Source organism: Aotus nancymaae, unplaced genomic scaffold, assembly GCF_030222135.1.
Source record: "Aotus nancymaae isolate 86718 unplaced genomic scaffold, 86718_ANA_hifiasm-v0.15.2.pri h1tg000030l, whole genome shotgun sequence".
Classification (NCBI taxonomy): domain Eukaryota; kingdom Metazoa; phylum Chordata; class Mammalia; order Primates; family Aotidae; genus Aotus; species Aotus nancymaae.
In genome coordinates this window covers 30840423-30853146 of record NW_026988443.1, presented here as the reverse complement: position 1 = coordinate 30853146, position 12724 = coordinate 30840423, and the positions used below count along the sequence as shown (strand labels likewise).

Here is a 12724-nt window from a genome sequence, read left to right as displayed (position 1 = left end):
AGCCTGAAAAAAATGAATCTTTTGAGAGAGAGAGGGAGCATTTGAATTATATATATTACCAGTACCCAGCTGTCCAAAAATGCTGGTGAGAGACAGGAATATAGTTTCTCTTGAAAGTGATCTTACCACTGTTAAGAAAAAATAGAAGAAAAAAAAAAAAGGAAATAAAGCAAAAAAATAACTTCACATCTTCTCAATGTCATAGTGCAATGTCTTCTAACAGGTAAAGATTATTTAATTCTAGGTGAATTAATAAATTCTGATTTTACTATTTATTACTGAATAATAATTAAGGCCAGAATATATAAAGTTACATCTAATCTTCAGATTTTTGATCAGTAGAAATGCAAATAGCTTCTGTCTAGTAGAAACTATATCTCCAAAGGTTATGGGTTTATTGTCCTGTTGGATATTAACTTCTTGTGTATCTACCTAGTAACATTATTCTAACATGCTTTCCTGCATTCCTACAGATATACTCAATCTCTTGAATTTTCTCTGAAACTAGATTTACCATCCTTCTAACTCTTTTATTAAGGAATCAAATACTTCTTTGATATATGTATATTCTGTATTTGAATGAAAGTTATGTTTTTATGTTTTTTAAAATTGACTTTAACATTGTTAACTGAAAAAATACATCTGGACTTCACAACAGTGACCAAGAAAGCAACATATCAAATCTTAGCCATCACCAGAATTTATTTTCACTATTCTACAAAGATTTTCAGGTATCTGAACTCTTAAAAAAGCAATAGCAATCCAAACAGATACAAAAATAAAAAATTTCAGAGTGATTCACAGCAATATGTCTTTGTATTGGTACTAATCTATAAAAGATCTAATATGAACAAACAGAATTATTTAAATTAGTACAAATCAATATTTATTTTAGAAACACTAAACTAAGCATCCAAAAAAAATTAATATTTAAATTAACAGTCAATATCACATTTATTCCTATCCTTTATAAATACCTTTGGAAAATAATCTTTTTTTTTTTTTTGACAGGTCTCCGTCACCTAGGCTGGAGTGCAGTGGCATAATCTCAGCTCACTGTAGCCCTGAACTCCTGAGCTCAAGTGCACCTCCAACCTCAGCCTCAGCCTTCCAAGTAGTTGAGACTACAGAAATGTGCCACCATGCCCAGCTAACTTTTTGTATTTTTCACAGAGATTGCATTTCTCCATGTTGCCCAGGCTGGGAAAACAATCTTTTGTACACAGTTGAATTGTATAAATAGGAAAAGTAGAGGTATTAGAAAACTGACCATAGGAAAAATGTGAAATCTGAAGTTAACAAAGTTTGTAATAGTAAAAGACCTATAGTCTAAAGATGTAAAAGGAGACTTGTTGCTTGATTGAAAGGAAGAATAAGAATTATTTCTCTAATTGTGAATGTGTTCATTAGTATGCTTATCAATAGAGGTTTTATATATATATATATATACACACACACACATACATATATATTTATTTTACATTCTATATTTTTAATGATTGGGTTATTATCGAGATTAATAAAGTGACTGTCATATAGTGGTTCACAGTGGGCACGGCATGAACTCTAGTTTTCTAATAACAGTTGCAAATTGTTCTGACAAATTCCCCTCTTTGTAGTCTAGCCCTCTTTTAAGCCATTTGTAATAATACCTATTTCTTGTTAGCATAGTTATTAAGGCAACTTGTCTGTGTGCATTTGAATCCTCACTCTAACTTGGGCAAGTATGTTAGTTTCTTTCACGGCATGGATATGGCTTGTCTCCATCAAAATTCATACTGATTCTTGTTCCCCAGAGTGGCAGTACTAGGAGCTGAGGCCCACTGGAAAGGGCTTGAATCATGGGGCAGATCATGAATGGTTTGTGGATGTTCTCAGGGTAGTGAGTGAATCCCTTCTCTCATGAGACTGATTTGTTCTCATAAGAATGAATTTGCTCTTGCAAGAGTGTGTTCCTATAAAGCAGAACACCCCTCAGATTTTGCCTTTTTGGACTTTTCCACATCCCTTTTGACCTTCTCCACTGTTTTCACCCTACAGAAGCCCTCACCAGAAGCCCATAAGATGTTATCACCATGCTTCTTGAACTTCCCAGCTTGCAAAACCATAAATGAAATAAACCTCTATTTTTAATAAATTACCCAGCCTCAGATATTCTGTTACAGCAACATAAAATGGACTAAGACAGCTTCCTATTACTGTTGTAAAGCAATCACAAACACAGTCTCTTAATACATCACAAATTTATTATCTTACAGTTCTGGAATTCAGAAGTCCTAAAATCACGGAGTTGGCAGGAGCTGTTTTCCTTCTGAAGTCTCTAAAAAATAATCTATTTATTTGTGTTTTCTACCTTTTAGTGACCACTTGGCTCATCATGGCTTCTTCCTTCATGTGACCAGTGTCACCGCATATTCGAATCTCTCTCTCTTTCCCTCTCTCCCTCCCTGCCTTCTACTTTCCTTTTATAAGGACTTTTGTGACATCGGGTCCACCTGGATAAACCAAAATAATCTCCCCACTGTAAGAGCCCTAAGTTAATTACATCTGCAAAGTGCCTTTGCTATGGTAACACAACATATTTACAGGTTTCAGGGACCAAGATATTAGGGAGGTATTATCCTCTCTATCACAGCAAGTTACTTAACCTCTTTGTCTCTGTTGTCTCATTTGTAAAATGAGAATAATAGTACAGCCTGGCCGGGCGCGGTGGCTCAAGCCTGTAATCCCAGCACTTTGGGAGGCTGAGGCGGGTGGATCACGAGGTCAAGAGATCGAGACCATCCTGGTCAACATGGTGAAACCCCATCTCTACTAATACAAAAAATTAGCTGGGCACGGTGGCGCGTGCCTGTAATCCCAGCTACTCAGGAGGCTGAGGCAGGAGAATTGCCTGAACCCAGGAGGCGGAGGTTGCAGTGAGCCGAGATCGCGCCATTGCACTCCAGCCTGGGTATCAAGAGCGAAACTCCGTCTCAAAAAAAAAAAAAAAAAAAAAAAAATAGTACAGCCTTCTTAGGATGGTTGTATGCATGCTTATCTGCCTAGCTTTTAGAAGCTGGCACACTATCAGCAATCGATGAATATTAACAACTACTAATGCTAACACTAGGATTTATTGCTAGAATATTGGGCAGGAAAAGGTGCATAGCAAAAAATAATAAGTACATTTGGTGTATTTGTGACTCTTTAAATAATAATGAATTGCTGAAGTACACAAGAAACCCTTAATTATCAATGTCACTGCCAGGTTATTCAGCAAGGATGATTTCAAGCCATCTGTGGGTTCTGTGGCTTTTCTCTGTCTGTCAGCTCCTGCCCAAACTGACTTACCGCAGCAATTGTTGGTGACCTGATTCCTCCTCAGTGAATACCTCCATCTCAAATCTTCACATTTAGAGCAAGAATCAAGGAAAGAAGAGACTCACAAAGATTGTAGGCCCTACTCTCATATCAATTCTCCCTGTGACCCTAGGTATAGCTTGCTTTATTTACACAATTGAGAAATAAAATCTCCCATGGAATTAAGAGCTTTGCAACAGAAAATATTCAAATATCTTTCAGGGAGTTGTGTCAGACGTAGTATTCCTAAAATGTGTATTCTGCCTTTTTTCCGGCAGCACGCATTTATGGAGCGCTTTCTGTGAATACTGTGGAAGACACAGTGATGCATAAAAACAAAGAACACTTTTTATTTTTTTTGAAAGAGCTTATAGTCAATTGGGGAAGACACACAACCCTGAGATGCAATTATTCATGCCTGTCTTCAGAGCTCCGCTTTTGTATCACGGCTTCATCTTGAATGATTTCTAAGACGTGCAGGAGAAGGAGTTGATCCGCTGCAGTCTCTGAGAACGGTGTCAACTAAACTGTAAAAATGCTTTACCTTCTTAAGCAGCAAACGTTTTCTACCACTGCATATTTCACATACACACACACCCCTCATGGTAATATATTCCAGTTTTCCTGGCAACTTCTCCCCACCCCTGCATTCTACTCTTGCTCCAGAAGTTTGAGTCTTCTCAAATTTTGAGGGGTTGTCACTTAAAAGAGCAATGTCCCCACAACCCCCAAGTGAATTACTAAGAAAAATATTCAAAAGCACAAACTGAGCGCTAAGGTCCAGCTATATGAGAACCAATGGAAAAGAACCCCTTGGGATCTTCATATACATTCAACATTCAACGTCCTGGGCTTGGCCTAATGTTTACCAAATTAGACTCTCAGGAATTCTAACCTGGAACAGGAATACAGGTCCCTGAATGATTCTGAGGCAGATGGCAGCATAAGGGTTGTTTGCTAGGAAGAACAAGTACGTTCCATAAACCTATTCTCTGAAAATAAATAACCTCACTGCATATTGAATTGTACCTGGAAATAAATTGTGCCATGGAAATGAATGTTTTATTCACTTATACTGTGGGTGGTACTTGCAGATAGCTGTGGAGGTGGTAGAGATTTGTCCCCAGAAGATGTTTTAGGGATAAATTGATTCTGTGAGTTAAACTATGAATCATGGAATTATTGCTGAGATCAGATGACTACAAAACTTAAAAGAGAAAAATTGGAATAGAAAATGCATAAACTAGAAAATCAGTTTTTCAATGATAGAAAATTAACTGTATTTCAAGGTCATGAAAGAGTTAATGAAAAATACACTAGAGTCTTTCATTAATTCTTTGGGAATCTCCCCAAAATATAAACAGAACAAGAGTGTCACCTTCAAAAATCAGAGAAAAAAATAATACAGCTTATTCATCAATTGGAAAGGGGTATAGACCAAACTTTTCTTAGTTAAACATGAAGACAGCCTTAAACACTGATTACACTGTTTATTTATTTGAAAATTATTGCCCATGAATTACTAAACAAACAGAGGTCCAATTTTGACTTCTGAGAAACACAAATCAGACTGAGTTGCTGTTTAACTATTATATAGTGAAATATTAAAGTAGCAGCATGATAGATAGGTACTTGAGATCTGCATTACTGAATTGGTTTTTTAAAGCAATGAAGAAAGACCAAGTACTCAAGAAATCAACAGGAAATGGATTGTACTATTTTTGCATGGTAGCATAAAAGAACACAGAATGATTTAAGGGATTCTTAAGTTTAAAACAACTAAAATGAATACAATAAAAAGGAAAAAGTCACAGAAATCAAGCGCTATATATCACTACAGAGGAAAGATGACTTTATTATCTTTTTAAATAGACCAAGTTAAGGTCAGTAACAACACACCAGGAGGTTATGGGAACAAACATGATCATTCTCACTTAAATATCAATCCAAATTAACCTTTTAAACAGATTTGAAATTAGTAACATCTACTATGTTAAGGACACTTGAATGTATCATCAGAGGATGTAAGTTGCATTTCTATCTCTAATACTTATTTGCAACTTCTGTAATGTCACAGAAGTTACCTAAATGCTGATTATCCATTTCCTTATTTGGATATGTACAGAAAAATTCCAGCCTCTCATACTACACAAAGATGCTAGAGGGATCAAATGGAAATATCAAAATGCCTCAAAATTTATTATTTTGTATACTGTTATTTTAATAATAACAACACTTGGAATCACATATGTTTATCTCAAAGGTATCTCTCTTTTGATCAATTGCTGTTGTGAGAATGTAATACATTTGTGATTTTTATGTATTTATGATACCATTTATATCATGGATAACCACATTTTAAAAAAATTCAACCATTTAACCAATAGTTATTGAACACTGTGCCAAGTGCTATGGTGGGAGATGCTGTTGCTACAGTGAACACATTTGTCCTCAGGGATACTCCATCCTGAAGGAAGAGAGCAGGCAAATCCTCCTGTGTACACAGACATAATTACATATTATAATGTAAATATGTACAATTACATAACATAAATATGTACCATTATAAGTTGTAATTGTACATATTTATCTGGTCTATTTAAAAAGATGGTAAAGTAGTAAAGATATGTAACTATAAATATTTACAAATTATAACTGTACATATTTACAAATTGTACATATTTACATTTGCAAATATGTACAGACAAACATACAAATTCCAGAGCATGGAAGGAAAGGACAGGGTTACAGGAGACTTTTGAACATGGAGATTTAAATTTGGTTGGTGACTGGGGACAACATCTCTAAGGAAGTGCTATTTAAGCTGAGTAGACAACCCTATATGTCAGCAGGCGTCAGGAAAGGAGGAGGAAGTGGGAAAGGGGAGGGGGTGGGTATGGGAGGGATGAGGACTGTTAGGAGTGTGGGATAGACAATGGAGGGCTGGATGGCGCTGGCAGGAAGTAAATGGAAGTGGTCCACAGGGAGATGAATTACTGGCTGATCACCTAGACCCTACGAAGGCTTAGTTCCAGGTTTTGTTGGATAAGTCTATTTTGGTTTTGTTCTTAGCCCTAGGATATAACAATATGTCCTCAGGTACAGTCTTTACTCCCAAGGTAATACATTAGTGGGATTTCTTTCTTCCCTTTTTTAAAAATCTCTACTCCTGTGACAGATTACCTTATGGCATTTTATTGAAAGCCCAAGATAGTTAACAAATTCCTCTAAATTGGCAGGACTTGAACTCCAAAGGTGGTCCTTCCAGCCCTAGGCAGATACTAAAATCTTCAGACTTTTAAACCTCTACCTCCTGCTTTCTCCAGGGCTGTTTGGCATTTCATCTTGAGCATGTGAGTTACAAGAATTGGCCAAAGATCTAAGGGAAATGTGTCTGCAGGAGCAGGGACCCTCATCCTCTGACCTCCTTCTTTTGAATATTCCCACTCAATTTCTAGCCTCTCTGGCAACCTTGAACTCTGACCTTAGTCCCCCCGCTGCCTAGTAAAATCTGGCTATTTTCTGCTGGTCCTTTGGTAAAAGTAAAATAAATGTGAATTTCCCAGAGTTTACTTCCCTTCTTCCAAGAATCAAGTCCTCTCCAATTTCTTCTATTTCATTAATAAACTTCAGAACTCTGAAGCATGTTTTAAAAATATATTTTATTTAACACTTATACAACTTTTATGGGCAGCAGTTTAGTCCAATAAAAGCTACGCTGTCATGACTGACACTGAGAAACAAATCTTCTCCCTTGTTGTGAACTCTTACAGTTAGCTTGAACCCTTCATTTATTTAGGGCTGTCAAATATGCACATTCTATTATTCCTTTTTATTTATTACCTACAATATTTCATTAAAGAGATACTCCCCTCTTCTATCTGGTTGTAAGTTACATAGGAAAAGTAAGATGTACTTGGTGTCTCCTCTCTTCGTTTATGAGTTTTCAAAATAAGGAGTTGGATCTTTATGTCTCTCATAGATGACCAATGGGGCTTTTCAATTCTTGTTATCATGAATCCATTCACTCAAACATATTTAATTTGTTTCAAAACTTGGCAGTTACAATCCTTATTGATACTAAAACATTTTCATTTTTGGTCAGTGAGAATCTCTTCAACTGATGCTGAATTCTTTTGCCATGACCCTGATAAATTTTCACAGTTGCCTTATTTTCTAGTATCTTAATAGCTAATCTTATTTTAATTTTAAAAGAACTCCATGTGCTGGTTAATACTGAGTGTCAACTTGATTGGATTGAAGGATGCATAATATTGATCCTGGGTGTGTCTGTGAGGGTGTTGCCAAAGGAGATTAACACTTGAGTCAGTGGGCTGGGACAGGCAGGCCCACCCTTTATCTGGGTGGGCACCATGTAATCAGCTGCCAGAGAATATAAAACAGGAAGAAAAACATGAAAAGCCTAGACTGGCTTAGCCTCCCCACCTACATCTTCCTCCATGCTGGAGGCTTTCTGCCCTCAAACATCAGACTCCAAGTTCTTCAGCTTTGAAACCCGGACTGGCTTCCTTGCTCCTCGGCTTGCAGATTGCCTATTGTGGGGCCTTCTGACTGTGTGAGTTAATACTCCTTAATAAACTCCTATGTGTATTAGTCAGACTAACACTAACTAACACAGATTTTGGTATCAGGAGTGGTTCTAGAAAAAACAGAATATTAAAGATGGAGTTCTCTAGTTGTTGGGGGTTTCTGGAGTTGGCTGCTTAATATGACTAGACTCAAAAGTGCTAAGGACTCTACTTCTAATAGTATGGAGAACACTGACAGTCCTTGGCATGAACTGTTTAGAGAGTCAGATAAAATTAATGTATTTGACATTTACCACTCATGAGAGGCAAAGAGCTTAGTGACTCTATATATAATACCCTTGGTCATATGTGGAGAACCAAGGAACATAATGAAGCTGGTTGGTTGCTCCTAAGTTCACTGGACAAAATGATGCAAGAAAATGATGAACTCAGGGATTCTATCCCAGCTTCAGAAGTAGATACCAAGCCTCAAATCTTCTAAGATTGCCCAGAGTCAGTCTTACCTCCTTTAGAGAAAGAGCTGACCTTGTGGAAAGTCAGACACAAAATCTTACCATGTGAATGGCTGATCTGCAACGAAAGATGCATGCACAGCCTCACCAGGTGTCTACTGTCAAAATGAGGGCACTGATTGGAAAAGAATGGAACCTTGCAACTTGGGATGGGGACATGTGGAGGACCCTGATGAAGCTGGGAACACTGAGCTTGTAAACTCTGATGAACCTTTCTTGCCAGAAGAAACCAGTTCCCCATCCCCAGTAGTGGCAACATCCCCTCCCAGACCCATGCTGCCATCAGCCTTTCCACCTTTGTCTGAGGAGATAAACCCTGTGCTGCCTGAGGCAACAGTGAAAGCCTCCCCTGAGGCAGTTTCCAAGCAAGATAATGTTGATTCTCCTCAGGAGCCACCCCCAAAACCCCTGTTTGCTTCTATACCTATAACTAAAGTCCTGGCAGGCTCCTAGAGGTGAGGTTCAGAGTGTGACCCATGAGGAGGTGCATTACACTTGAAAAGAACTTCTTGAGTTTTCTCATTTATATAAACAGAAATCAGGAGAAGAGGCATGGGAATGGATATTAAGAGTGTGGGTAATGGTGGAAGGAACATAGAACTGAATAAGGCTGAATTTATTGATTTCAACCCACTAAGTTGGTATTCTGCTTTTAATGTTGCAGCTCAGGGAGCTAAAAAAGGTTCTAATAGTATATTTGCTTGGTTAGCTGAAATATGGATTGAAAGATGGCCCACTGTGAGTGAGGTGGAAGCCTGATGTCCCTTGGGTTAATGTAGAGGAAAGAATCCAAAGGGAGATGGGGATGGTGGAGTGGATTAGTCACTTTAGATCTACTCATCCCAGTTGGGAGGGTCTCGAAGATACACCCTTGACCAATACCTTGCAAAATAGATTTGTGAGGGCAGCACCTGCAACTATGAAAAGCCCTATAATTGCTCTTCTCTGTATGTCAGATCTAACAGTGGGAACTGCAGTCACTCAACTACAAAATTTAAATACAATGGGAATAATTGGATTTACTATTTTGGCAGGAACCAAGTGGGGGCACTCAACCATCAAACGTAAGGTAGGCATATCTACTATGGACAGCAGAGGTAACAAAGTAACAAAAAGAATAGTCTGATTTCTGTAGAGCTCTGGCATTGGCTAGTTAATCACAGTGTTCCTAGAAGTGAAATTGATATGAAGCCTACTGTAGTCCTACTTAATTTTTACAAGCAGAAAACTTCTAGGTTGAAGGGACAAAAGACTAATTTGAAATAGAAAAATAGAGAATCACAGCCCTTCAATCAATTTCCAGACTTGAGTCAGTCTACAGACCCAGAACCCCTTGAATGAAGGGGAGGCCAGGTCCCCTTGAGGAATGGCTCCACTACACTACTGACAATTTATGCTGTTAATCTTTCTCCCATCCTTCCCCAAGGAGACCTCTAGCCTTTTACCAGGGTAACTGTGCATTGGGGAAAGGGAAATAATCAGACACTTCGGGGACTATTAGACATTGTCTCTGAGCTGAGATTGATCTTAGGGTGCATAAAACATTACTGTGGTCTTCCAGTTAAAGTAGAGGCTTATGGAGGTCAGGTGATTAACAGAGTTTTAGTTCAGGACCAACTTACGGTAGGTCCAGTGTGTCCCCAGACTCATCCTGTGGTCATTTCCCCAGTGTCAGGATGCATAATTGGCATAGACATACTTAGCAGCTGGCAGAACCTCCACAGTGGTTCCTTGACCAGTAGGTTGAGGGCTACTATGGTGGGAAAGGCCAAATGGAAGCCATTAGAGCTGCCTCTACCAAGAAAAAACAGTAATTCAAAAATGGTATCACAATCCTGGAGGGGTTATAGAGTAGTGCCAATATCAAAGACTTGAAAGACACAGGGTGGTGATTCCCACCACATTCCCATTCAGCTCTCCCATTTGGCCTGTGCAGAAAACAGATGGATCTTGGAGAATGACAGTGGCTTATCCTAAGCTTAACCAAGTGGTGATTCCAATTGCAGCTGCTGTACCAGATGTGGTTTCATTGCCTACTCATATTAACACATCTCCTGGTACCTGGCATGCAGCCATTGAGTTGGAAAATGCCTTTTTCTCCATTCTTGTCCATAAGGCTCACCAGAAGCAATTTGCTTTCAGCTGGCAAGGCCAGCAATATACCTTTACTGTCCTATCTCAGGGATATATCAACTCTCTGGCTTTGTGTCATAATCGTATTCAGAGAGACCTTAATAGCTACTTAACAATATTTAGTACTCAATAAACTACTTAATACTTAATAAACTCATACATATGATATATATATTATATATATATATACACACACATACATACACGTACATATGAGATGAACCAAACTAACTCCATCTTAGATGTGAGCCTGAATGACTACATCTTGGCTTCTCTCCCCACCATTTCTCCCTTGAGTGCATACCTGGGCCACACTGTGCTGGGTCATGTTGTGCTTAGAACTATAGAAACGGCCGGGTGCAGTGGCTCACACCTATAATCCCAGCACTTTGGGAGGCCGAGGCGGGGGGATCACGAGATTAAGAGATCAAGACCATCCTGGTCAACAAGGTGAAACCCCGTCTCTACTAAAAATACAAAAATTAGCTGGGCATGGTGGCACACGCCTGTAGTCCCAGCTACTCAGGAGGCCGAGGCAGGAGAATTGCTTGAACCCAGGAGGCGGAGGTTGCGGTAAGCCAAGATCACACCATTGCACTCCAGCCTGGGTAACAAGAGTGAAACTCCATCACAAAACAAAAGAACTATAGAAACATATAACCGCTCTAACCACATCCTGCTTGACAAGCCCACTTGCCATTGTGAATACCCCCTTGACTGATTGTATGGAAAGTACCGAATGCCCCCGCTTGGTAACCAGCAACCATGGAAACCGCTTGTATATACCCTCCTTAGTTAATCACCAATCATGGGAGCCTCCTGCCTCCTAGTTACCAGCCTCCTCCCCTAACTTGCTTATTCTGCTTCTGTAAAATTCCACTTTGCCCCCTTACCCTGAGCAACATATAAAAGGAAATCAAACCCCTTCCTCGGCGCCAAGAGATTTTGAGCCTGAGCTGACTCTAGGACACTGGCAATAAAGGACTCACAATCAGATTCTGAGTGTGGCTCTTTCCTAACAACTCACTCAGATATAATGTGTGTGTGTGTGTGTGTGTGTGTGTGTGTGTATTAGTTCTGTCCCTCTAGAGAACCCTAATACACTCCACTTGTCATCAAACTTAAGATTATAAACTTTGCAAATGATTAGAGAATTTATACTCTTTGATATTAAGCCAACCAGAATCTATCTTCTTTTTAAACTTTGACATAAAACAAGATTTCTCAGCTACAATATTAGCTGATAGATAATCTGAGTGTAAGAACTATCTAATTCACCTTAGTCAAGCTTTTAGCAGCATGTGGGACTTGCTCAATAAACAGATATTGAACTCAATTATAACTATTCTTTTAGTAAATCTAACAAATTTATTGCTTTTCCTTTTTTCCCCTAACCATACATGTGATATGAGAGATTAGCATCCTGAATAGGCAGAGACTAATATCTAGCTCTCTTTCAATGTTTTGTTTTTCTCACCCAGGTAAATGCCTGCATTTTTTATGTTACTTTTTAATATTTCCTATTTATATGTTTTCTAATCTTAAATCTGCTGATGGTTGTATGTAATTCCAACTTTGTATTTTATTATGGAATAAAAATTGGAACTTTTTACATAATAAAATGTACAGTCCCATTTTGTAAAAGTTGTATGTTTTAAAATGACTGATGTTTCATTTATTAAATATGATCCACAATTTTCTCTTAAACTGCTGCATTGAAGTCATTAAACACAACGGTTTAACACATCTGTACATGAAGTTGCTCATTATGTCCAATCTTCTTCCTCAGTTCTTCTCATGCCCTGACCTTTATTCCTGATCTTTAACAAGTTAAACACTAGAATGATGGAGAAAGCATTCCTGAGGTTTACTAAGCCTACCTACACTCGTTCATTTATTTCTGTTATTAGTCTTTATCCAGAAAAGTAATAACAAAAAAAAAAGGATGGTTGCAACCCGGTATAAAGTGGGCATGTTATGACTGGGAGAAGAAAGCTGTTCTATAAGTGGGTGGAAACTGTCCCTGATTTGAATGTGGGACATTAGAGAAGTTGTCAGAACCAGAGATTTCTATACTGAGAAAAGAAAATGAGTAAGAGAATTATGCAGGTAGAGAAATGAAGGCTGGGTAGGTACATGGCGAATGCTCTAGCCATCGTGCAAAAACCCTAAGACTAGAAAAATCAT

The 12724-nt window shown here is 38.4% G+C and overlaps 1 protein-coding gene across 1 annotated transcript in view; it reads right to left on the bottom strand.

Annotated features, from left to right (window-relative positions):
* The window catches only part of CNTNAP4 (contactin associated protein family member 4), a 283179-nt gene that overhangs the window by 120709 nt on the left and 149746 nt on the right, over positions 1-12724 (bottom strand). The gene's annotated exons all lie outside the window — the stretch shown is intronic.